The sequence below is a fragment of the Trichosurus vulpecula genome, chromosome 2 (genome assembly GCF_011100635.1).
Source record: "Trichosurus vulpecula isolate mTriVul1 chromosome 2, mTriVul1.pri, whole genome shotgun sequence".
Lineage (NCBI taxonomy): Eukaryota > Metazoa > Chordata > Mammalia > Diprotodontia > Phalangeridae > Trichosurus > Trichosurus vulpecula.
The window spans coordinates 30,951,296-30,979,186 of NC_050574.1; positions in this window are offsets into that span (position 1 = coordinate 30,951,296).

Below are 27,891 nucleotides of genomic sequence, written 5' to 3' on the forward strand. Positions count from 1 at the left end.
AAAAAATGAAACAGCCCTTCCCCTCAACGAAATTATATTCTAATCGGGAAGTCATCAAGTACATGTATAGGAAATCAATACAAAGTAATTAAATATAAGGTCATTTGGGAGAGAAGGCACTAGCAGTTAGTGGGATCAGGAAAGGCATCGTGTCGATGGTGGCTGATCACTTCTGTGGCTTATAATCTGGATGGGGTAACTAGGGGGAGGGGAAGAGGGAGTGGAAGGGGGAGAGGGTGGTTCGGAGTCCAATTGCAGAAACTGCTAATTTCTGTCCATCAATCTCCCAGTGTAAGACTTACTTGTGACTTTTCCTTCCCCTCTTACCTTTTGACCTCCTACTACTCCCTACTAGATCTATATCCAAAAGGTGGGTTAGAAATGGCTCTGAGACTCTAGCCTGTCATGTTTCTTAAGTTTTCCAGCAAAAAGTTGAGAACTAGCAGCAAGTTGTACCTATTAGTTACAATATGTATAGATTTCATTTTTCCATGTACTTTCGGCACCTGGTTAACAGGCATGATTTTGAACCTTGACTGCAATAAGTCAGCTCTCTTTGAGATTTATATGTTTTTACTAAGAGGAACATTGAACATTCATAACATGGTGCTGTTGGGCCAACATTTTTCCCTTGCCTTTGGCATCTTCAGTGCCTTGACAATCAATCTCTCAATTCTTCCATATTGTATCAATTTCAGCATAGACTTCCGTATATTCTTGGTCTGCTTTTTCTATCTTTGTTTTCTTCATGTCATTTCTATTTCCCAAGAAACACATTTGGGACTATCTTGTTGGTCTTTGTTAGAAGAATATTTACAGATCTTTTTCTTTTTTTTCCTGTTTGTTTTTGTTGTTGTTCATCCTTCCATTTTCTTCCTTACATTTCTTGGGGATGACATTGCTAACATTAGGTCTCTCACCAAGCCTTCTTTATACTTTTTTCTTCCTCTGTTCTTCTCTGTTTCATGAGGCAATATCATTCATAATCTCTCACCATCCTATAAGATTTATTATAAGATTTTATAAATGAATTTGTATCTAAACCACTGCCACCCTTAGCGTCCTTCTCTCTTAATTGATTTACAGTGGTTAAGACTCTGTGTAAATTTGTTAAGATCAGATTCAATGTCCTTACCTCTATCCATTTCACTTCTTTTTGGTAACAGAATTTTTTTTGGTTGTTTTACACATACATTTCTTAAGATACTCCTCCCCTGGTCCATATTGCAATAGGCTTTCCTTTGTGACAAAGATATCTAAAAAAAAACATCTAAACCAATTGATACATAGCATGTGAAAGCATACTCAACATTCCACACCCGTAGGCCCCTTAACCACAATCTCTCCAGTGAGAGGAAGGAAGCACATTTTCGCTTCTCTTCTCTGGTGCCAAGCTTTATCATTATAATTACATAGCATTCATTTTATTGTTCTTCTCATTTACATTGTTGTAGTCACAATAACTCAATTAAATAGGTCATGTTAGAGTTGTTTTAATTGTATGCCATATCTTCTTTTTAGTCATTTTTATTCTCATTTTGTGTTAATTTTGATCTTTTCTCTAGCTCCCACATCAGCAATACATTATTTCTTGTCTGCTAAAATAGAATCTGTTTCATTTTTTTTCAATATTATTTGCATCTCACCATATCTAGTGCTTCCTAATTCTTTTCTCAAAAAGAATTGGATATGACCTATAGGCATGAAGATTCTGTGTAGTCTCTGAGTCTTTGGCCTCTCTCGTTTCTTATTTTTCAAATATTTTTGTTGTCTTCTCTTAGACCAAACATTTCATCAAAATTATCATGTCTCAAGGTATCTATTGATTTAATTTGGAAGGTCTTAAGTCCTCCATAGACTTTCTCAAACTTTATTTTTTTAACCAAAACATAAAAAGTGACAGAAAGACTATCAATAGCTGCCAGTCCATAGGCATATTTTCCCATTCACATAAAATTCTTATGAGAACAGTCTATAGATATATCAAGGGCATGAAGGTGTAAGAAGGGAACAGGCTAGTCTTTTGCAAACCATATTCAAATATACTTCCTGGTTACCATTACACAATAGTGAGTACAAGAGCCCACCAAACTTACTGTTTGTTGATTATAAAAAAGCATTTGTCATGGAGCAAAGCACCACCCCTAGTAAGACGTTACCCATGTGAATGTCACAGACAAGATTCCTTTCTTTTTTAAAAAAAAATTATTTATTTATTTTTAGTTTATAACACTCAGTTCCACAAGCTTCTGAGTTCCAAATCTTCTCTCCCTCCCTCTCCTCCTCCTTCCCCTCCTTCCCAAGATAGTATACAATCCGATATGGCTCTGCATATACACTTACATTAAACATATTTTCACATTAGTCATGTAACAAAGAAGAATTATAACCAATGGAATGAACCATGAGAAAGAAGAAACAAAATGAAAAAGAGAGAGCAAATAGTTCACTTCAATCTGCATTCAGACTCTGTAATTCTTTGGACGTGGAAAGCATTTTCCATCATGAGTCTTTTGGAGTTGTCTTAGAACCTTGCATTGCTGAGGAGAGCCAAAAGACAAGATTTCTTGAAAGATGATATAACAAGAGGAATCATTTTGTTCAGTGACCATCTTGTTCTTAATATCAAGGGATGCATTAAAAAAGAAGACACGCTCACTAAAAGTTTTCAACACTGTCATAAAGAATGTATAGCAAAATCCAAATGAAAGAGGGATCCTCTGTAGATGGTAAAGTCCCCAAGATGCTCTTGTTTGTGAACAGCACCACACTCATGAGCAGGAAAGGGCATTAAAGGCCATCTTTAACATAAAAATGCCTAAGATCTTGGCAACTGGTCCCATCCCTTCCTGGCAAATAGAGAGAGAAGCAATGGAAGCAGTGTCAGATTTTATATTTTGGGGCTCAAAGATCACAGTGGATGGTGACTGCAGCCATGAGATTAAAAGACACTTTTTCCTTGGAAGGGAAGCTGTGGCAAATCTGGACAGCATACTAAAAAGCAGAGACATCACCTTGCTAACAAAGATCATAGCCATGGTTTTTCCAACAGTGAGAGCTGGACTATAAGGAAAACTGAACTCTGCAGAATCAACACTTTTGAAGAAGACTTTTGAGAGTCCCTCAGACAGCAAGAAGGTGAAATCAGTCAATACTTAAAGAAATTAATTCAGGCTATTCACTGGAAGGTTAGATACTGAAGCCGAAGCTTACATGCTCTGGCTACATAAGAAGAAGATGGGACTCACTGGAACAGGTCTTGATGCTGGGAAAGGAAAATGGGACAGCAGAAGAAGAGGTGGATGGATGGTGTCATGGAAACAGTGGGCATAACCTTGGACAGACTTTGGGAGACAGTAGAGGATAGAAGGGCCTGGTGTGCTATGGTCCATGGGGTCACAAAGAGTCAGATACACCTGAACAATAACAGTCCAACTCCCTCATTTTACAAATGAGAAAAATGAGGCTTAGATAGATGAAGAGGCCACATAAGTAGTAAATAACATGGGCAAGTTTTGAACCCAGGTCATCTAGGGACTCCACCAGGTCTTGTCATTGCTCCCTTCACATACTTTTCTCATGTGTGCCCCCTCCTTTCCATTCAGACTAGTGCCCCCCTAGCACAGGCCCTCACCACCTCATTCTAGGCCTATTATCATTGCCTCCTGGCTGCTCTCCCAACTCCAACTTGTCATCCACTTGGCTGGCAAAGTAATTTTCGTAAAGCCCAATTCTGGCTGTGTCACTCCCCTACTTAATAAACTCTAGTGACTCCTTATCACCTCCAGAATCAAATATTAAATCATCTGTTTGGTAGTTAAAGCCTTTTAGGACCTGATGCCCTCTTACCTTTTCAGCTCTTATACTTTATTTCCCTTCACATATTCTATGATTCAGCTACACTTAGACAGATCCACCATCTCCTGACTATGCTTTTACATCAGCCGGCCGCTATGCCCAGAATGCTCTGCCCCATCACTTCTGCCTCCGAGCATTCCTGACTTTCTCTGAGATTTAGCTCATCTGAAAGGTGCATATTTATAGTCCCCCTCCCCAACTCCCATGCTTCCCTCTGAGATCATCTTCCATGTACATTATCTAGTAATTACATAGTTATTTACATGTTTTCTCATGAGTTCCTTGATGGTGAGAACTGTGTCTTTGCCTTCCCTTGTATCCCCAGGGTGTAGCATAGTGCCTGGCACATCATGAGCACTTTTAATAAACGCCTATTGCCTGACCACCTCCAAATGTGGTGCCCTTTCTCTGTACTGCTTTGATGATTATGTCAAGCTCTAGAACACTGCATAACCTCCTAAATGAAATCCATAATCATTCAAAAGAATTTGACCTAACCATCCACATAGGAAGAAACAAGTAGATGAAGTAGAAGAATACGAATGAATATTATCTAGTCTGTTACTTGTTGGTAGTTGGGCAATCTGGAAAGCTTATCCATCAGTACATGTGCCTTAGACAGACACTCCAAATGGACCGTGAGCTGGGTCCAAAACTGAACAAAAGGAGGAAGGTGATAAGTTCTTTTCCCTTCAGGGGATTACACAATTCTTTTAGCAATCCTGGGTTTCTGCCTGAAACAAAGGCCCATTTTTTTAAACCCTGTTGTTCTTTCTGTGGTGTTATCTATATAGCTACTAGTCATGGTATGTTACGTTCTCCAAAGAACTGAAGTTGAGGATTGTCTAAATGGCAGTGACTGGTTCGTGGTGACCGTGAGCAGACTGCAGCACATTACAAATCAAGAATTATACTGGGGGTGTGGACTAAAGGAAATTGTCAAAGAAACTTGACCAGAACAAAAGATGGGCTGGTCACAGAGAGAGAGAAAGAGAGAGAGAGAGAGAGAGAGAGAGAGAGAGAGAGAGAGAGAGAGAGAGAGAGAGAGAGAGAGAGAGAGAGTGCAAGGGACATACAACCTTTGAATAACCCTTGTGTTCCACTAGTATCCACACAAAGCAAAGACGAATAGAAAAAGGCATGCCAGGAGGGACTCCCCTATGGTGAATGTCATTGAAGGTAAGACCCACTTCTGTGAGATCACAGATCCATTACACTTTAGTAGTGTTGCTACTCTTGGTTCCATTTTTAGTTTCCAAACCCTTTTACTGTAAAGTTACAGGCAGATGTGTTGTCCTACACTTATGGAAGCAGAAAAGCAACAAGTGTCAGAAGACGGATACTTGCCTTCATATGCTGCCATTTGCTTTCTTGAAAGACTCCCACTTCAACAAGTCCACAGGAAATTGTTTTTGGTCTTGTTCAGTCTGACATTTTTACCAATGACTTAAAAGCATAAATGTCATACTCACCCAATTTGTGAATGATATAAAGCTGGGAAGTATAGCTTATGTGGTGGATGGCTAAAATGATCCTGACAAGCTAGCTCCCTGTGCCAAATCTAATAAAATAAAATTTAATAGGGATGCATGTCCATTCCTACATTTGAGTTAAAAAAATCAACTGTATGAGTGCAGAACCAGGGACCCACAGCTAGACAACAGTGTCTGTGAAGAAGACCTAGAATAGGGGTTCAATGGAACACAAGCTCACTATGAATCAGACAAGTGTAGAGACCAAACGCACTAATGTGATCTTCAGTGACGTGGACAGGAAGTGTGGTACCTAGAAGGAGGAAGGTGGTAGGCCTGCCTTCTTCTGCATTGCTGAGACCTCATACGGAGCATTGTGTCCCATACTCAGCATCCTGTTTTAGGAAGGATGTTGACAAGTAGGAACATGTCCAGAATAAAGTAACCAGGATGGTGAGAGGAAGGGTAACTACATTGTGTAAGGATCATAAACAAAGGAACAGAAGATATTTAACTTGAAGAAGATTGAAGGTTGACATGAACAGAAAGATGTTGGGGATTAGAAAGAGCATCACATGGTTCTACTTGGCCCCAGAGGGCAGAACTGGGAACCATGGGGAGATATCACAGGGATATATATTTTGGCTCTAAATATGGAAAAAGGAGGGCTGTGCAAAAATAGAATGGGTCACCATTGAGGGTTGTATTACTTAAGGTCTTCAAGCAGCCTCTAGGTGACCTTTTGGTCATGTATGATGTCCAGGCATTGGTTGGTGTAGAGGACTTTGGTGATCCCATCCAACTGGGAGGTTCGACAATGCTCCACTGGCTCACATCCTGGGAGAGTGTCAACATAAACATGTCCCCTTTCCATGGTCCCTTTGTCATTCCAACACAGAAGCTTCATGCCCTGAAGTGAGCTAAAAAGCATGGGCTTGAAAAGAGTATTGTTTAGCCCAGCTGGACCAAAGTACTGGGTATGGTGCATCATGGACAGTCCTTTTGGAAAAAAATAACAAAAAAACTCCAGCAGCAGAACATCAAGAAAGCAATAAACTGCCAAAGTTCAAGGATGCCACTCAGAGGCAGGAACAAACAGTGCCCTTCCTTTATTCTCATAACATTGGAAAAAGAGGGAGTCAAATGAAAATAGAGCTTTTTATGGGAAAAAATCCATTTTTCTGTGCTTCAGAAAAGAAAAAACAAAAACCATGACATTGGACCCCTCTTTAGTACACAGCATTGAAGGCTCTAAAGACTTGAATTTAAAGAGCTAGGATTCATGATCCTTATTGAGAAGACAGAGAATCCAAAGTACCTCCTGGGAGCCAAACATATCAGTGCTCCTTGATTTTGTCCATAAATCTCCATTTGTGGTTCCAGGATGTAAAGTATATAAGCATATACAGGGTGACCCAAAAGTCTTGGTGCAGCTTTATGCTATGAAAACTTAATGGGGCATCGAGACTTTTGGGACATCCTCTGTGCATATGTATACACATGTATAATACACATATGTATACATATGCATGCATGTAAAATATAAATATATACTTTTATATGTATATGCAAACACATACGGATGTGTTTATACTGTTTCAGCCAGTCAATAAGTCTGCCATTAAGTGCCAACTATTTGGCAGGCAAGGTACTAAACACTGAAGATACAAGAAAGATAAAAGATGTTCTCTGCCCTCAAGGAGCTCACACTCTAACGGAGGAGCCAATGAGCAAACAAATATGTCCCAACGAGCTATAAACAAGATACTTAGGAAGTAATTAAGAGAAAGAAAGCACTGGAATTAAGAAGAGTTGAGAAAGGTTTCCTGTGCCTATTCTGAAGTAATCAGATATAACTTATCTTTCACATTTCTACTCTACTAAAAATTCCAACGACCTGCATTTTTTTTAAATAACAAACAAATGTTTGGCTTGTTCCAGTTCCCCATATATTTTATGCTGAAGCAACAAGTTCCATTGTTGTTCCTGTTTCAACAAATAAAATGCACCTTTTTAGAAATTCCTCTTTTAGAAAAATCTTCTGATAAAAAAAAGATCCTCATGGTGACCACAAGTGGATCAGTTACAGAAGTAGAGGATTTGGGGGTTCCCCCTCTGCTTTAAGAAGAGACATTTCCAAGATTAGCTGGTCAGGAGACCCAGAAATTCCACTTGAATTCACACAAAAAAAAACAAAGTCAGCCAGAGCACTAAAGAGAGAAATGGTGTGGTCAGATGTTTGTACATGACCGTTGACTGGTGTCTGGGTCATACACCAAATTCCCTGGACATGCCAAGTGTAGACTTGAGACCCAGAAGGCAAAGAAACTCTGCTCCTCTTTTCCTCCTGTCCCAGAACATTTTCCTACCTACCAAAAATGACTTTTGAGAACATGTGTCTTTTTTTAAAAGTATTTTCTCTGTGTGTATATATATACATACATACATATATATACACACAAATATGTGTATGTATACATACATATATATATTGTTTTCAAAACTGTGATTCTTCATCTTTGTACCCTCTTTTCCCATATCTACCACTCTGTTATCATCACTGCACAAGGCTGAGGGACCACACTGGACCAAAGGTCATTGTGCAATTATCTTCTTTCCACAGCCAAAGAGTTTATCACCAAGAGACCAGCCAGCTCTTCTGAGCTCCTCCATGCTTCCTTTAGCCAGGGCCTCAGAGAGCAGATACTGGTCTATCACTGGGACTACACCTGAGGCCTATTCCACATAGAAGACCCTGCCAGAGCTGGCAGAGCCTTCAAGAACCCAGGTCTACCTGCATGCCTTGATGGGGCGGCAGAGGAAGGCTTTGTGGAAGAAGCCAAGATGGGCTAGTGATAAAGCTAGAATGGACAGTCCATGTGCTCTGCTGGCATACGTACCATGCCCAGAGAGCCAGAAAGTGGGGAGGACCCCGGCAGATGATTTATGGAAGGACACAGACAAGAGTCAAACACCATGAAGAGTGTCTTCCCACCATTGAAATTCTCTTGTATTTATTCTGAGGATATTTTCTAGATATTTATAAATGTGTGATTCCCCTGATAGAATGTAAGCTTCTTGAAAGCAAGGTCTGTTTTGCTTTTGTTTTTTTGTGTCCTCATCCCCTAACACATAGTACCAGCACATAGTAGGTGCTTAATAAATCCTTGTCGATTGATTGGCAAACATAGATGAGTTGCAATCTGTATCTTTGGATCTGAGATATATCAAAGTATAGGAAAGAATCTTATAAAAAACGTGTGTCTACATCTACATTTATTTTAAAGGAGTCTGTATGTCGTTTCCTCAATCAAAAGGTGGGGACCAGGTTTTATTTCTTATATCACTCACAGTTCTCACAAGGCTTTGCCCACAGTAGGTAATCTCTCAGTCTATGTCCAATTGAATCAAAATTTATGATTGTTGTGTTGTGTTCTCCCCTTCCCCACACACAGATCACAAAGACAAACGAGCAGAAATTATCTCCCTTCTTACCCCCTCCCATCAAAATGTTTCATCTCATTATTAATGGATCATTGATATTGGTGATTACTTTTTAGAATCAAAGTTTGCAGTGAGTGAAGGCGCTTTCTCTCTCTCTCTCTCTCTCTCTCTCTCTCTCTCTCTCTCTCTCTCTCTCTCTCTCTCTCTGTGTGTCTTTGTTTTTGTCTGTCTTCGTCTCTCTTCTCTCTCTCTCCTCCCTCTTTCTCTGTCTCTCCCGCTCTGTCTGTATCTCTCTCTCTCTCTCTCTCACTCACTCTCTCTCTGTAACTGACTATGTGATGTGCACCATAATGCCATGAACCATGTAAAGCTTAGCATAGTCTCATTGGAGCATGGTATAGTAGAGAGTAAACTGGATTTAGGTTCAAATCCTAGCTCTGTTACTCTTTACCTGTGTGACTTCTGGGGGCCTTGGTTTCCCCATCTGTAAATAGGGAAGGACTAGGTGGCCTTTGGGGTCCCTTCTCCCTCTACTAAGATCCTTTAATCACAGTCAGAGGAGGTCACCTTGTGTGTCTGTGAAGTAGTTATGTGCCTAGGGCCCAGAAGGAAAAAGAAGCCATATGCTGAAAGGGCCTAAAATCAATTTGTTGTAGCCCTCTGCCCACATAGTAGTTTGGGAGAGCGTCAGGAAAACGGGGAAAAGATGCAAGAAAGGCTTCTGTTATAAATCGCCCCCCCACCAACTCTGGCCATGGCCAGCCAATTTCTGGTCTTCTTTCTGTACAGTTCTCATCTCCTAATTGCCTGCCTAAAGCTCAGATTCAGGGAAGGTGGCCCGTCCCAGGCCCCTTCCAGCTTTGTCCTTTGGGGATGGGAGTCGTGGGAACCACAGGCTTTGCCTTTGCAAGTTTGGGGAGCCTTGCAGGACTACAGTTTGGACATCTCCCAGACCAGTCTGCCCTGACGTGTGATTTCCTACTTCTGTCCAAACTGGAAAGTGGTAAATGATTAGAACCCTTGGTGTTTGGGGAACACCATCCTGAATCCCTCTACTCTGCTTATTTGGGCTTGTCTTTCTTTAATGAATGAAGCTTCGTGGCTAATTGAGTCTCGCTTTAAAGACTAATGCAGTGTGTCTGGTCACCTTTACATGAGACGTGTGGATTACTCCCAGGGCCAATAACATTCTATTTTTTAAAAAATTCGCTTAAAGGAAGAAAATGTCTCAGCATCTAGATTGCCCTATAAACAGCTAATAAGTATTTACATCCGTTATTAGGCGCCACATCTGCAGTTTTATGGAAACTACTTTGAGCCTTAAGTGAGGGTTGTTTATTCCTAGTGATTTTTTTCCACTTTCTGACTTCATGTCCTACACAGGTGATTAGTGAGCTATAATTGAGTTGGTTGTAAAAAGATAATTAATTGACATTTCCCTCCCAGAGAGGTCAAGCTGCCCTGTCTTGCTTCTTGCTATTAGCCTTGTCATTCTGCTGGCATTAACCCCCCTGAGGTAACAGTGTGACCTTTATCTTGCTGATAAAGCCATAATTGTTGTAATTGAAATAGACATAAAGGGGTTTCGGGGTAATTCTTGGGAGTTTGAGTCTTTGGGCATCTGGTTCTTCGGCAGCCGGGCTCTGGAAAGGTGATATAGAGAGTTGTTCAGTCTTATTAAGAAGTCTATTGTCTATCACTCCTTAACTAGTTGGGCTGGAAATTGAGAATTATGAAGGTTAAGGGTGCTGGAGGACATAAAACAGCTTGGAATCCAACCAGGAAATGTGAAAGCAACATCCTGAAATGCACTGGCTAGCTTGATTCGGAAGTGTACCACCGGAAACTTGTTTTTTAAAAATTTTAATTGTTCATTTGTTTTAATGTATAGGATTTTTTTTCTCTTATTTTTCCATAGTAAGTTCCTTTTATGATGCCCTTAGAACCCAAATTTTAAATAACTTACATGTTTAACCAAATAATTTGTTTCATTGAGCAGTGTAAAAATAACTCTGGTTGCTGGGAAAACCCATTTCTACAGAATGTGGCTGGCCTGTTACTCAGTACCAAGAATGGTGTAGGAGGCAGGGTTTCTATTAAAAACCAGCTTTTCTCTCATTTGCATTTCTATGGCTTTGGCCTCTACCAAAAAGTCAGGAAGTCATTCCTCTGGGTGACACACACACACACACACACACACACACACACACACACACACACATATATATATATAGGCGTGTTTTGACTTCTGAATTTATATCGCTTGAGCCAGGTTAATCAGTAAGGAAACAATTGGTTTCTCAGAGTACCAGGGAGTCCTGGGTGTCCCCTAGGCTTTGATCTCCCCCAAAGTCAAAGCTTTGGTCTTTGAGGACTTTCCCAACTACAGGGAAGGCACTCTCCCCCATACTCTTCCGGTGGTCATTGTCTAGAATGTTGTCTCTTCCTTGTCTAGAATGTTGTCTCTCTCTATTTCCACTTCATAGAACCAAGACTCAGCTCAAGCACCACCTACATGAAGCTTTTCCTGATCTTCCACAATTGCTATTTGCCTTCCTTCCCAGAGTGCCTTGTGCTGATTTTGTATCCATTCTAAATGTGCTTAGATATCAACTTATTGTCTCCCCATTATAATATAAGTTCCATGAGAGCAAGGATCATATCATTCCTGGTATTTGTATACCCTTTGCCCAACATAATGCCTGGCATGTAGTAGGTGCTTAATAAATTTCTGTTGATTGGTTGATTCCCCATGCTGGTCCACAGCAAGCACAATCGTATAGGAAGGGGAAGGAGGATCATAAAGACTTCTTTGCACTAGCTGTGTCCCCCCACCCCCACCATGCATGGCATGCCCTCCCTCCTCCTCTTGGAATCCCTAACCTCCTTCCAAAGCTCAGCTCAAATGCCACCTCCTTCAAGAAGCTTTTCTTGATGCCCCCTCCCCTACACAGGCACTTGTGCCTCAGAATCTCAGAATTTGGACAAGAGCCCTTGTGGGACCCATCCCAGAACAAGACTCTGTCCCACTGGCACATCTTGTCTGCACTGGAAGACCTTTTACAGGGGCTACCCCACACTTCCCAAAGCACCCCTCTTCCAGACAACTCCAGTTCTTAGAAATGTGTTCTATCATATCCAGCCAATTCTACTTCCTTTTTAAAAAACAAATCATTACTTTCAGGTACACAGTATTCCTGCTGAGAGTGTAGAGGAAGGTGGTCTAGCTGTCCTGGGCTTTCGTACATCCAGGAGAGATGAGAACAGTCAGTACTTAACACAGATACTGTGTTTGTCCAAGTGCTGCCTTAGAAGTGTTTGAGTTTGTTTCTGTGCATATTTACCTGGAGATTGATTTGCTGCCAGGATCACAGGATCTTGTCATTAGACGAGATCTCAGAGGCCACCTAATCCAGCTCATACTTGGATCCAAATCCTTTTAGGACATCCCTGAGACACGGCCATGCAACCTTTGCACGATGAGCTCTAGTGAAGGGAGAGGGACCTCCTGCCTCCCAAGGCAGCCGACTCCACCTTTGGACAGCTCTGTTGGGAAGATTGTTCCCACATGTCAGCCAATCAATCAACAAGCATTTATTAAGGGCTTACACTATGTGCACCTAGGTGACTAAGTGAATAGAGTACTGAGACTGGACTCATCTTTGTGAGTTCACATCTGGCCTGAGACATTTATTAGCCATATGACCCTGGTCAAGTCACTTCACCCTGTTTGCCTCGGTTTCCTCATCTATAAAATGAGCTGGAAAAGGAAATGGCAAATCATTCCAATATCTCTGCCATGAAAATCCCAAATAGGATCGGAGAGAGTTGAAAAGCAATTTAGGGGCTAGGTGCTGAAGACACAAAATCAAAGAGTGAAATAATCACTACTCTTAGTACATTCTAATAGGGAAGACAAGGAGGGGTGTGTGTGTGTGTGTGTGTGTGTGTGTGTGCGTGTGTGTGTGTGTATGTGTGTGTGTGTGCATGTATACACCAAATAGATATAAGTGCAACATGGTTACATAAGAAGTGTTCTAGAGTAGTTGGAAGAGGGGGAGATCAAGAAAGGCTTCATGCAGAATATTGGGCTGCATCCTAAAAGAAGAGAGGAATTTTATGAATTAAGAATGAGGAAGAAGTACATTCCAGGCACTGAAGACAGCCAGTGAAAAGACAGAATTGGGAGACTGAGTGCCATGTTTGAGGAACTGAGAGAAAGCCAGTTTGTCTGGGGGATGATGTCCAATTAGGTCAAAAAGATAGGTTGGAGCTGGGTAGTCAAGGGCTTTAACAGCTATACAGATGAGTTTATATTTGGTCCTAGAGGGAATAGGGAGCCATTGAAGTAGATTGAGGAGGGAAGTGACACAGTCAGTTCTACATTTATGAAAAAACCCTTCATAGCAGGGTGGAGGAGGACCATGGGAGGGGTCAGACCTGTGGCAGAGGTAGCAATTAAGAGACTGTTGTGACAATATAGTGAAATGTGATGAGAATCTGTCCTAACATGATAGTTGTATAAATAGGAAGGAGTCAGATGTTAGAGATGTTGGAAAGGCAGAAAAGGCAATGTTTGGCAATGGACTGGATAGAAGGGGTGAGGGAGAGTTAGCAGTCCAGGCTGCTGCTGAAGCTATGAACCCAAGGAACCAGACAAATGGTGACACGTTTCATAAAAATAAGGAAGTTCGGAAGAGTGGTAGGTTTGGGGGAAAAGATCATGAGTTCTGTTTTAGGCATGTTGAGTTTGAGTTATCTCTGGGACATCCAGTTGGAAAGGTCCAAGAGGCAGCTGGTGATGAAGCTCAGAGGAGAGACTGAGTCTGGCTGGATATAAAGATCTGTGTCATTTCTATAGAGCTGATAAATAAACCCATAGGAGCTGATGAGACCAACAAGAGAGAGATCAGAGAAAGAAAAGTGGGTCTGGGACAAATTTGGACAATGAACTAGAAAAGAAGACGTGGTCAGACAGGAGGAGAGTAAGGGAACAGTAGGGCCGTGCAATGCCAGTGACCATCAATGCCCAAAACAAGAGATAAGGACTGAGAGAACATCAGTGGATTTGGCAATGGAGAGATCACTGGTAACTTTGGAGGGAACAGTATTCAGTTGAGTGATGAGGTGCACGGCCAGATTGCAGAAGATTGAGGAGTGAGGGAGAAGGCAAGAAGTCTAAGCAGCAAGTGTAGATAGCTTCTTTCTAGGTGAAGAAAGGAAGGGAATACAAGACAACAGGTTGAAGGGGTGGTAGAGTTTTGTGAAGGGCTATTTATTTTTAAGCAAGGAGTCTTGGGCATATATAAAGGCAGTAGGGGAGGAACCAGGAGACAGGGAAAGGTTGAAGACTAGAGAAGGAGAGGGGATGATTGAGGGAGCCACTTGTTGGAGAAGATGGGATGGGATGTGATCAAGGGCACATATGGGGATACTGGTTGGCCTTGGTGAGGAAAATGGCCACCTCATGGTCAGAGATTGATGGAAAGGAGGAGAAAGTGTGATGATGTTAGGGGACTTTGAGAGGAAAAATGGCAAGAAGAGGAAGCTTGCACAGAAAGTAGGGGATGGGGAGGTATAGGAAGGAGAGATGGTTTGGAATAGCTTCTGTGGGGAGCAAAATGGGCACTCAATTAAGGAAGAAAACAAGGCACTTCAGCCACATTCCATCTCTTCACTCTTAATTGGAGGATACAGTAATGTAAGCTGACAGAGTGCTGGACCTGGAGTCAATAATTATTGATGTTGCTCAGGTGCGTCCATCTCTTCATGACCCAATTTGGGGTTTTCTTGGCAGAGATACTGGAGCGGTTTGCCATTCCTTTCTCCAGCTCATTTGACAGATGAGGAAACTGAGTCAAACAGAATGAAGTGACTTGTTCAGGGTCACACAGCTGTGTAAACTAGTAAGTAAGTAAGGCCAGAGTTGATGAGTCTTCCTGACTCCAGGCCTGGTGCTCTATCCACTTCACCACCTAGCTGCCCATCAGTAATACCTGAATTAAAATCCTGCCTCTGAAGATATGGGAAAATTGGAACATTGTTACATTGTTGGTGGAGTTGTGAACTGATCCAGCCATTCTGGAGACCAATTTGGAACTATGCCCAAAAAAGGCTATAAAAATGTGCATACCCTTTGACCCAACAATACCGCTTCTAGGGCTGTATCCCAAAGAGATCACACAAGCGGGAAATGGACCAGTATGCACAAAAATATTTATAGCAGCTCTTTTTGTGGTGGCAAAGAATTGGAAATCAAGGGGATGCCCATCAATTGGGGAATGGCTAAACAAATTGTGGCATATGGATGTAATGGAATACTATTGTGCTATAAGAAATGAGAAGCAGACAGACTTCATTATAACCTGGAAAGACCTATATGAACTTATGCTGAGTGAAGGGAGCCGAACCAGGAGAACATTATACATGATTACAGACGCACAGTATCTGTGATGACTGACTTTGATAGACTTGGCTCCTCTCATCAATACAAGGTTCAAAGACAGCTCCAAAAGACTCATGATGGAAAAAGCTATGCATCTCTAGAGAAAGAATCATGGAGTCTGAATGCAGATTGAGGCAAACTTTTTGCTCTCTTTTTTCCTTCTTTTTTGGTTTTGTTTCTCCTTTCTCATGATTCATTTCATTGGTTATGATTCTTCTTTACAGCTGGACTGTTATGTAAATAAGTTCAATGGGAAGGTATATGTAGAACCTACATTGGATCACATGCCATATTCAGGAGGGGAGGGGGAAGAGAGGGAGGGAGAGAAAATTTGGAACCCCAAAACTTGTGGAATTGAGCGTTGTATACTAAAAAGAAAAAATAAATTTATAATTAAAAAATAATAAGAAAATCCTGCCTCTGACACTTAATAGCTTGTAAATTCATGCCTCCAACTGTAACCTCTCTTGGTCTTTGTTTCCTCATCTGAAAAATGGGGATGATAATGGTAATCATGTCTTAATTGTGAAATCTGATGATCTTCTCTCAGTTTTTTCCATATGTATAGTGCTTAGCCAACCCCAATGTGCTACGTAATTGCTAGCCATTAATGCTAGCTGTCTTTAAGTCTGCTAAATTTAGCAAAGCCAGCTCTCACAGGGAAACTTCAAGCAGGGTCCAAATCATTGCCAATTGCAAATCCGTAGCATTTCTGTAATAGAGTTTCACCAGACAACTTTCTGACAACCCTCATAACATCTTTACTCATGTTTAATGGAGTCGCTGTCAGTATCGTCGCTTCTGTTCTATAAGACCTCAGTTTCCCAGAGAAGAAAACAGAGTCCGACCCTTGAGCCTTGTATCCCTTCCCCTAAGCTGCCCTTCTGGAGGTGGAAGCTGTCCCTCCTCACTGACCCTTCAGAACAAGCCTCAGGGGTGACCCGATTTCCCCAGCTTGGTTTGGCTGTACTCTTGAATGCCAGGACACCTGTCTGGGCCTTTGGATCTCTTTTGCCATTCTCTCAAAGGATGTTGTGTTTTGAATGAGCCTCCCCGCCCCCCCCCCACCCAGTGGCTCTCTTCAGAGAGCCATGAGTTGTTAGACAAGATGAGAGTTGTTATTCAGTTAAAAAAATTCCACCTCCTTACTGCTCACCAATACCATCCTCACTCTTTTGTTAAAATATGATATGTCACCTTGGATTCAAATACTATTTTCTACGTTACTAGGAGACAGAGCTGAAGCCTTTAACTATAAAAGAGGTGTCAATAAAAAAAGGTAGTCAAAGTTAGTTCCTCCAGAGTCACCATCCAAACTGTTAAGTGCATTAAGAAAGTGAAATTATGCTGCCAGCAATATGGTTCCCAGTCATTGCCCAGAACATAAATAGTGCCAGTGCAGCAAAAGCTAATGGAGAGAAAGAGATTAGTTAAAGAATGTCCTTGCAGGAGTAAAGACTTAACTTTTTATAATGCACCATAATGATAAAATGAAGATACCTCAGAGAGAAATAATTCTGCTCCTGATAATTTGGAAATAGCTCTCTGCGCCAGATTTTCCCAAGTGCCTAAGGAGTCCCTCCCCATAGTACTTTTAGCACTTGGGGAGAGGTGTTAACTCTTTCAGGCCCTGAAGCTCCATTTAGCCCAGCCAGTGGAGTAAAAGTTATTACAGGTGACCAGTCTTGGTCCCATAGGACCCCGGTGAAACATATAGGTGGTGGATTATGGGTGCAGAATGTAGCATAGACTGCCAAGCATAGCCACTCTGTTAGTCAGTTTTGCTTAATTGTTTTTCTTTGTTACAAGAGATTTGGTGGGGAGGGGAGTAAGATGATAATTGGGCAGCTAAGTGGATAGAGTGCTTGGTTTGGAGTTAGGAAGGTTCATCTCCCTGAGTTAAAATTTGGCCGCAGACACAGACTAGCTGTGTGACCCTGGGCAAGTCACTTAATGCTGTTGGCCTCAGTTTCCTCATCTGTAAAATGAGCTAGAGAAGAAATGGCAAACCACTCCAGTGTCTCTCTGCCAAGAAAATCCCAAATGAGGTCATGGAGACTTGGGCATAACTGAAAAGCGACTGAAAAAAAATGCACCAGGCACTGTGCTAAGCACTGGGGATACAAAAAGAGGCAAAAGACAGTCCCTGCCCTCAAGGAGCTTACAGTCTAATGGGGGAGACAACATGCAAGCAAATATATGCAAAACAGTCTACATACAGGAAAAACAGGAAATAGTTAAAAGAGAGAAATCAGACCACGAATATGCCATTTTTCATTTAGCTCCAAGGGTCTTTGTTCTTGTCCCTCCTCTTGCCTAGAATGTGCTCCCCACCTCCAGTCCACCAATCCAGATCCTGCCATCTTTCAAGGCCCAGCTCAAGGCTTCCATGAAGCCTTCCTGGCCTGCTGGAAGCTTCACCAATTCCCTCTCCTCTGAACTCCTGTGGCACATAATGTCCATCATACCTAATGTGACACTTTGCAACTTCACGCACTGTTCATTTCCCTATTTTCTCGTGGATGTCAATCCTATTCCCCAAGTAGAGTGTCAGCTCACTGAAGGCAAGGACTGTGCCTTCCTTCACCCTTGAGGTCCACAGCATGGAGCCCTGCCCCAGGCTGAGCTCCTTTAGATACTCATGCAGATACCTGCTGATGGCTGGATTACAGCTGTTGGATAAAGGCCAGCTGCTCTTAATCGGGTTGTATTGCTCAGTATGTTTTGTACAATTTGTGAAGAGAGGGAAAGCGTTACCCTTTACTTACCTTTACACTGGTGTGGCTCCTTCTTCTGTGATCACCTGCCACAACCCTCTGACTTGAGCACTGCTTTTAAGAGTTGCTGTGGCCCAAATGTTGACCAACCTGTGCTGAGATTCTCTGAAGCTGGTCCTCAGACAAATGTCATCTTCCCAGCTTGATAGGACCTGCCAGGACAGATGCTTCCCTGGGGTGGCCTTCAAGAGACAAGGATCATACCTATGCCACCAGGAGGGACCAAAGTAGGACTATAGTGAAGGCTGTCCTTATTTCAAGGGGCAGAGAGGTGGCACAGTGGATAGAGCAGTGGGCCTGGAGTCAGGAGGACCTGAGTTTGTATCTGGCCTCAGATATTTACTAGCTATGTGACCCTGGGCAAGTCACTTAACGCTGTTTGACTTAGTTTCCTGTTGCAAAGGTCAAATGAGATAACATTTGTAAAGTATAGCACTGGGCACACAGTAAACACTCTATCAATGTTAGCTATGATTACTTAACATTTTTAGAAATCTTAATCACCTAGAATTTCTTTAGTTGTGCAGAGATGACCCTGGGCTCTCAAAGGTTGTATTGTCCAAATGCCCGCTCTAGCAGGTCCCACCAAACTGGAAAGCTGTGGAGCACGAGGCTCAGTGGTAGACCGTATAGTCCTTGGCCTGTTAGCTCACCCATCACCAGATTATTTGAAGACAAGGGAAGAGGTGCGTGATAAGAAAATGGAGATAAGGCAGAATACATAGGAAAAAGCATAGACTGGGAACTAAGGTAAACAGTGGAGTTCATTTTTCATATACCTTGCCACATCCACGAATACAGGTGCACGGATATTCATTTCCATATTCATGAGAAATATTCCCTGGAACAGGCTTTCTTTGGCTCAAATAGAATCACCTAATGTCTGATCTCGTGGGAGAAAAGCAAATATTACGATGTTAGTCTGGTCACCAGAGTATGGATTCTTTTAACAAAGCAAATCATGTTTTTGTCTTCAAGATTTTTTTTAACGCATCCAAGTATTGAGGCCCTGTTGCCCTGACTATTGATCTCTCTTTATAAGAGAGATCAGAGAGTTCTTCTTTCTTGAACCTATGGACAGTGGGGGGTCACTGATTTATCCACAAGTCAAAAAATAAGGTAGAAGGAAATGCTACCAGAAGAAAAAAACATTTAGCACTTAACAGCCATCACTCTGGCCATTAGCTTAGGAGAAGTTAGTGGATGGATCTGGAATGGTTTGGAAGTTACCATTGTAAGAGTTTTACCCCCCTACCCCCAATATAGACATCAGAGGGACTCTGTGCAACATCCAAGTGGTTTTAGATTTATTGTTTATTGGAAGAAAAGCCATGCTGAACCTCAACAAATCTCCGGAGAATTTCTTGATTTCCAAGAGGATTTACCTGTTTTCCATGAAATTGGGAGTAGCCTTTGGAGGAAACCTCTTGATTACATTGAAGCTAAAGAACCAAATTCCCTGGATCTACTGAAGCATCCCTCCTTCCCCACATGTGAACCATGCATATTAACCCACCAACAAACACTTACAAAGCCCCCACTATGTGCTCACCACTAGGCTATGATGTATTGATAAGTATAAAATATGGGCTTTAAATACATGGTCCTTTCCTTCTAATTGGGGGGATAACAATAATACAATGTATGCTATGGCATTAATTGCAAAATATAGAGAGTTAGTGCAATCTGAATTACAGAGAGACCAATGAGGGATGAAAACAAAGAATCTCGGAGCTAAAAGAAAACCTCTTGACCATCTATTTCAACTTGTACCTGAACAGAAATCCCACTCATGCTAAATCAACATTCATCACTGTCATAATGAATAAAATTTGTCAGCATCATTGCTATCTGCAAATGATCACCTGTATCCATGATTGTCCCACACTCCCCTAAAAGCAGGCTGACCTTCCTTGTTATAGCTGGCTGACCCAGAGGGATGGTGACCCCACCCACAGAGTAGAACCTGGTGCTTTCCCCTCATTCTCCCTCTGCTAGTGAAAGGGGATTTAACCCATGACTTGCTGAAGCAGTCCATTCCACTCTGGATGGTTCCAATTGTTAGGAAGGATTTTTTCCCTCTTAAGCTGAAACCTTCTATCTCTTCATCTTCTCATCCCTTGCTCCTGGTTCTGACCTCTGGGTCCCATGGCTCTTACACATGGCAGGTCTTCAGATGCATAAAGGCAGCTAGTGGGCTTATCTTAAGTCTCCTCTGGTCCAAGCTGAATATCCCTAGTTCCTTCCACAGATTCTTTTATGAAATCATCTCCAGGCCCCTCACCATCCTGGCCATCCTCCTCTAGACTCAACCTGGTTTGTCTATACTCAGAAGCCCAGTTAGTCTTGTGAGCTAATCATTTTGGAAGTTCCTTCCAAGTGCCCCAGCAATACTCCTCCTAAAATTTGGTGCCTAAGTCTGGAATTAAAAAACTCCCGATGTGACCTGAGGGCAGAATGGCCATCACCTCCCCATCGTTGATACCAGGTCATTCTCAGTGCAAATCTAAAGAAGTTTGGACTTTGGGGCAGCCACCCTGAAAGCCACCAAGACCCCCAGATCTTCTTCACATGAACTGCTTCTGTAGCAGTTAGTGGATGGATCTGGAATGGTTTGGAATGTAGCAATTCATGTTTAGCCCTATTATATTTCACCATATTAGCTCCTACTTATTTTTCTAGCCCATAGAGCTACCTTTTAGATCCTGACACTGTCATCCAGTGAGTTAGATGCTCCTTCTTGTGGTGTGTCACCTGAAAATGGGGGAGTGAATGTCAATGTAGAGGTAGGGGTGTGGGGTGGAAAGAGTGCTGTTGGTGGGCTTGGAGTCAGAAGAGACCTGGGACTGAATCTTACCTCTCTGGGATGTTATTGTGACGATGAGACTGTGGGCAAATCATTTTGCTTCTCTGAGACTCAGTCACCATCTCTATAAAAGGGCAATCATATTACGTCTGTGGTACCCGTCTCACAGGGTGATCTTGTACGTTCTGTAAACCTTAAAGTAGACCATAGAGGTTCATCGTTTTATATTGGTTTATTTGGTATCCTGAAACTTTGCTAAAGCTGTTAATTATTTCAAGTAGTTTTTTAGTTGATTCACTAGGGTTCTCTAAGTACACCGTTGTGTCATCCGCAAAGAGTGATAGTTTTGTTTCCTCGTTGCCTATTCTAGTTCCTTCTATCTCTTTTTCTTCTCTCATTGCTAAAAGGAACGTTTCTAGTAGAATATTGAATAACAGCGGTGACGACAGGCATCCTTGTTTCACCCCCAATCTTATTGAGGTTCGTTATTATTGCTGCTGTTGATGATGCCTTTATCCAGCTAATTGATTAAAGTGGGCCAAGGACAAATCCGTAGGCCATTCCAGTGAGGATGTCTCTTCAAGCTGACACTGATGAATTACTAACCACTTTAGGTGCTGAAGTAGATAGAGTGTTGTACCCAAAGTGAAAGAGACCTGAGTTCAAATCCAACCTCAGACACGTACTAGCTGTGTGACCCTGGGCAAGTCGCTTAACCCTGTCTGCCTCAGTTTCCTCTTCTGTAAAATGGAAATAAGAATTGCAATAACTTCCCCCCTCCCAGTTGTTGTGAGGATTAAATGAGATAATATTTGTTAAGCACTTAGCCAAAGTTAAAGCGACATGGAATTTCTAGTTATTATTATGGTTTTTGTTGTCATCATCATCATTATTATTTTCACAAGTATGTCACAGACCTAACCAAATGCTTTACTATGATCTGAGAAAAGAGTTGTCTACAATTTCTTCTTTGTACTAGTCTAATGACCCTGTTAAAAAAATAAAGTGAGCCTGAAATAACTTTTTTTGGAAGCAGGGAAGAAAGAGTAGAGACAGGTTTTTTAAAGGTATTTACTGACACATTTCATTTTTCCTCATATCCTAATAAATACCCCCCCCACAGATATTTCCCACCAAAAATATATTAAGCAGCATCTAAGAGGATCATTGCAATTGATTGCACATGTATCATGTCTATCTTATACGTAAACATTACTTTCAAATTTTTTTCTTACTTTTATTTCACTTTGATTTCATCCGTCTCTTCCCCTTTTAGTGAGCCACCCTTTGTAACCAAAAAATAAAATTAAAAATGAAAGATAAGGAGGAGAAAGCAGTTAAGGAAAACTAACCAACAAATCTACTGATTCTGACAGAATATGTAATGTTCTACACCCATAGTCTCCCACCTCTCCAACAAAGAAAAAGAGGTGCATTTTCTCATCTCGTCTTTAAGGTTGGTCATGACCCCTTTTTCTGGGGAAGAAAAGCCACTTCCTGTTCTAAATGCTCACAAATCATTACTTTAACAATACATCCCAAGTTTTTCTATGAATCAAAATCAAACTCACTGGTCTAGAGTTTAAAGATTCTTCCCTCAACCCCCACCCCCTTTTTTCAAATGGGGACATTTACTGATCTGTAGCTGTCTGACACTTCTCTCAAGCTCCAGTTTTTCAAAGATCTTTGCCAGCATCTCAGCGATGCTATCCACAGATGCTTTCAGTATCTGCATGTAGGTCATCCAGGACCGGTGAATTGAAGTCGTCCAGGGCAGTGAGGGGCTTTCTCCTCATTTATATTACATAAGACGTTTTGCCATTTTGTTTTAGCCTGCTCAGTCCAAAGATTATTTTCCTGGGCAGAGAAAACAGATTTGACCTAACATTTGATAACTCTGTTTTCTCTCTGTTACCTATTATCATGGTCTTGTTCTGAGTGACCTGGATGGAGATACAGAGAGCTGCTTATCCAATTTGTCAATGAGAAAAGCTGGAAAGGATAGTTCACATATAGTCAGGAATCAGAAAGAACTTTCCTGGGTGGAGCAATGACCAAATGTAATAAACGTAGGGGCAGCTGGGTGGCACAGCGGATAAAGCGCTAAGCTTGGAGTGAGGAAGACTTGAGTTCAAATCCAGCCCCAGATGCTTAGTAGCTGTGGGACCCTGGACAGCTCACTTCAGCCTGTTCGCCTCAGTTTTTCAGGAAGACCTGAATTCATATCCAGCCTCAGACACTTAGTACCTGTGTGACCCTGGACAGCTCACTTTAGCCTGTTTGCCTCAGTTTCCTCATCTGTAAAATGAGCTAGAGAAGGAAATGGAAAAGCACTCCTGTATCTCTGTCAAGAAAACCCCAAATGGGGTCACGAAGAGTTGGACATGACTAAAACATGACTGAATAACCAAACATTCTCTCTGCACTCCCCACGCATTCTCACCTTCCCCCCAGATCCTTTCTGTGGTCACATCTCGGGGATTTTGCCTTCGTTAACATGCGTAGTACACACAACCTTCTTCTCTCCTCTGATGCTGCCACCCCTGGGGGCAGGCCCTCATCACTTCCCTCCTGAACTATTGCACTCAGCTCCTGTTTGGTCTCTGCCTCCCTGACTCTCTCCTCACTCCTGTCCACCCTCCACTTGGCCATCAAATGGAACTTTCTGACTCGCAGCTCTGACCATACTCAGAACCTGTCTCCCACTCAGTGGCTCCTTCTGGCCTCCAAATAGAAAATCCTCTTTTTGGCATTTAAGGCCCTTAATGACTCGGCCCCTTCCTACCTTTCCAGTCTTCTTTCACCTTAGTCATCACCCCTAAACACACACACACACACACACACACACACACACACACACACACACACACGCGTGCGCACAGATATATTCTTCAATCCAGTGACATTGGCCTCTGCTGTCCCTTGAATAAGACCTTTTATCTCCAGGCTCCAAGCATTTTTCCCTGGCTATGCCCCATGCCTAGAACATTCTTTCTCCTCCTCTCTGCCTCTTGGCTTCCCTGGATTCCTTCAAATTCCAGCTAAAATCCCTCTTTCTACAGGAAGTCTTTTCCAATCTCTTAATGCCAGTGCCTTCCTTTCAGATTATCTCCAATTGATCCTGTCTCTGTTTTGTTTGTACAGAGTTTAAATGTTGTCTTCCTCATTAGATTGCTAACTCCTTGGGAGATAGGACCCTCTTTGGCCTTTCTTTGTGCCCCTAGTGCTTAACACAGTGTTTGGCACATAGTAGGCACTTAATATATGCTTGTTGACTTGACTAACAAGATGAAATTTAGTAGATATAAAATGCACTTGGGGTAAAAAAAAGCCAACTACACAAGTACAAGATGGGGGAAACATGGGTCATAAGCAGTTCATGTGAAAGATGTGGGGGCCAAAGGGACTCTAGGCTCAGTATGACAGCAAGAGTTAAAATGAAGGCAATCTCAGTTACCACAAAGAAGGTCATAGCTTCCAGGAATGAGGAGATCATAGTCGCACACCCCACTGGTCAGACCACACAGAGAGGATGGGCTCAGCTATTAGCACTACGTAGGAGCAGTCATAGTGACAAACCAGAAAGTGACCAGAGAAGGGTAGTCAGGATGGCCAGGATGACCACACCAGACGAGGGCTGGGGGATGGAACCAGGTTTAAGTTGCCTAGAGGTAAGAAGCCTAAGTAAGTCTGGACGTGATAACTGGCTTCACATATTGGAAGGACCCACATGGGAAAGGAATGAAATTCACATTACTTGGCCCTAGAGGGAAGAGCAGTTAACAAGGAGAGGAAATCAAAGAGAAGAGGGTTTAGGTTCAGTATGAAGGACAAACTTCAAAATGATTAGAATTCTATAAAACAAAATTGGACTTCTTCAGGAGATAATGAAATTCTCTCTCACAAAGTCTTCAAGCTAGGGATTCTCTCTCTCTCTCTCTCTCTCTCTCTCTCTCTCTCTCTCTCTCTCTCTCTCTCTCTCTCTCTCTCTCTCTCTCCTCTGTCCTATCTGTCTCTCCCTGTCCTATTTGTCTGTCTGTCTATCTGTCTCTCTCCTTCCTTCCCTCCCTCCCTCCCTCTTGCCCTCATTCCCTCCCCACTTCTGTCTCAGAAACTTCATCAATTCCCATGGGTTTAATTATCATCTCTCTGCAAATGACTTCCAGATATATCCAGTCCCAATCTTATATATGTGTATGGGTGTGTATGTGTGTGTATATACATGTATACATACATACTATATTATATATAGACATGTATGTGAGAATTGGAGCTGGACATATCTGGAAGCTATTATATACATAACTATATATTATATATAGTATGTGTGTATACACATATATGCATACACACACAGATGCATATATACATCCAGCCTCAATCTCTCCCCTGAGCTTCAGTCTTATATCTCCAATGGCCTGCTTGACATTTCAGACAAGATATCCCATCAGCATCTCAAAATCTTTGTGTCCCAAACTGAACTGAATTTTCCCCCAAGCCCTCTTCTTTGCCAGACTTCCCTCTCTCTGTCCAAGACACCACCATCCTTCCAATCTCCCAGGTTCATAACGCCGGTGTCACCATCTAGTCTTCTCTGTCCCTTACTCTACGTATCTAATCCATTGTTAAACCTTGCCGTTTCTACACCACATCTTTCCCATCTGCCTGCTCCTGCCCACTTGCACAGTGACCACCTTGGTTCAGACCCTCCTCACCTCTCGCCCTGATTACTGCCTGCACACTCTGTGTGGTCTGACCTTGTCACTCCCCTACTCAGTTCATTCCAGGAGATCCTCTAGAGTCAAATAGAAACTCCTCACCTTAGATTGCTGTTTCAACAATCTGGCCAGCAGCTGCTGTGGGGGGTATAAAACCAACAACAACCAGCTCACAGAATGCTGCAAGCCCGGCTTCTTTTGATCTGCTTTACTAAGGAAAGTAACGTTAAGAGGTTAACAATCTCAATTTAATCCAGCACACAAATATCATTCACTTAGTTCAGGGGAAAAAGCCAGCACCCTGAACTTCTGAGCAAATACAAATTACAAACATCAACAGACCAAATACAATTCATAGTTACCAAGAAAACCATCAACATCTGAGTTCCTCCTTCTGTTGCCCAGAGTCCTGTGCCTCCAGGAGTGAGAGCTTTAAGCAAATAGACCTGTTCTCCCTTTTTATACAGTTCCAGATGTCATCAAACATCATCTGAATGACCAGAACTTAGGCTCCTATGATTGGCGCTGGTGTTAGCACCTCCCTTCATTGGCCCCACCTAGAGCCCCACCTTAGTTACCAATTCACACCCACATAGGCTTGGCACCTAATAGATAGGGGTTTGGACCTGGGGCTTAGCACCTAGTAAGACTCAATCAAAGACACTGAATTAATCAAAGGAAACTAAGGCCAAACTCTTCAAAGATCGCCAATACAATTGCAAAGCTCTTCACAGACACTGGCCCCAATCTATTTTTTCAGACTTGTGGGGCATTTCTGTTTTCCAGTCAAATAGGTGTCATCTCTGTTCTTCACACACGTCACTTCATCTCCCCTCTCTGCCTTCTCCCAGGCCTAGAATGGAGACTCTCTTGACCTCTCTTCCTTTAAAACATATTAAAGACCATTGAACCTTTTCATGACCCCCCAATGGCTTGTGCCTTGTCTACGTTGTATTTACTTGTATTTGTGTTTACTTTGTATTTAACTATTCATATTTACTTGTATTTATCTACTTTATATTTATGCTGAATTTATGCTTCCCTAATTAGCATGTCAATTTAAATGCAAATAAGTTTTTTTCATTCTTGTATTTGTGTCTCCAGTGCCTAGAATGTGTTGTTGTTCAGTAGTTTCAGTTGTGTCTGACTCTCCATGACTCCATTTGGGGTTTTCTTGGCAAAAATACTGGAGTGGTTTGCCATTTCCTTCTTCACCTCATGTTACAGATGAGGAAACTGAGGCAAACAGGGTGAAGTGACTTGTTCAGGATCGCACAGCTAGTAAGTGTCTGAGAACATAATAGGCGCTTTAATTTTTATTGCTCAATTAGGTAGAAGTGCAAAGGAAATTAGATTAGATGTCTTTTGAGGTCCCTTCTAACTCTAAGATTCATGGCTCTGTGACCAAATTAGAGAGGCAGTAAGTGGAGATCTAGCCTCAAAGCTAGAAAAACTTGAGTTCATGTCCAGATGCTGACACCTACTGGCTACTTGATCCTGGGCAAGTGGCTTAACCTCACAGTGTGTAATTAGTGCCACTTAATGTATGTTACCAAAAAATATATATATATATATATATCTACCCCCTCCCCCCACATCAAAAATAAAAGCCAGCTAGATGGTGCAGTGGATAGAGTGCTGGGCCTGGAATCAGGAAGACCTGAGTCCAAATCCAACCTCAGACACTTATTTGCTGTGTGACCATGGGCAAGCCACTTCACCCTGTTTGCCTCAGTTTCCTCATCTATAAAATGGGCTGGAGAAAGAAATGGCAAACCACTCCAGTATCTCTCCCAAGAAGACCCCAAATGGGATCATGAAGAGTTGGACATGACTGAAGCAACTGAATAACAGCAACAAATACCTATTCCCTTCTCCTTCCTTTCCCTTAAAAAAAAGTGTCCAGTGCAGTGTCCAAGACAACTCTCTAGAACTAGAAGTCACAGAGTAGATACTGAGCTGCATTGGTAGAGGGATCTTCCTCACCTAGAGTTCCCTGTTGGTGGAGGGAGTACTTGAGGTAGACCTTAAGTAAGATATGGACAGACAGGGAGGAAAAGAAAGGGCAATCCAGCTTGGAGAAGAGCACAAGCCAAGGCCTGGAGGTGAGAATGAGCATGGTGTGTACAGATGATGGAGACACGATCAACCTACTGTTTATGTATATCCCTTTTAGGTGTTGTACTAACTAGACCATTCTCAAAATTAGCAAATAGCATCCTCCCATATAGGGATGTAAACAGTTTGCCCTTGTTGAAAAACAAGGGTTTTTTTGTTGTTTTTGTATGTTTTCCCTGTTTATTCCTCTCTTGAGTCTTGTATTTGAAGATCACATTTTCCATTGAGCTCTGGCCTTTTCAGATGAAGGTCT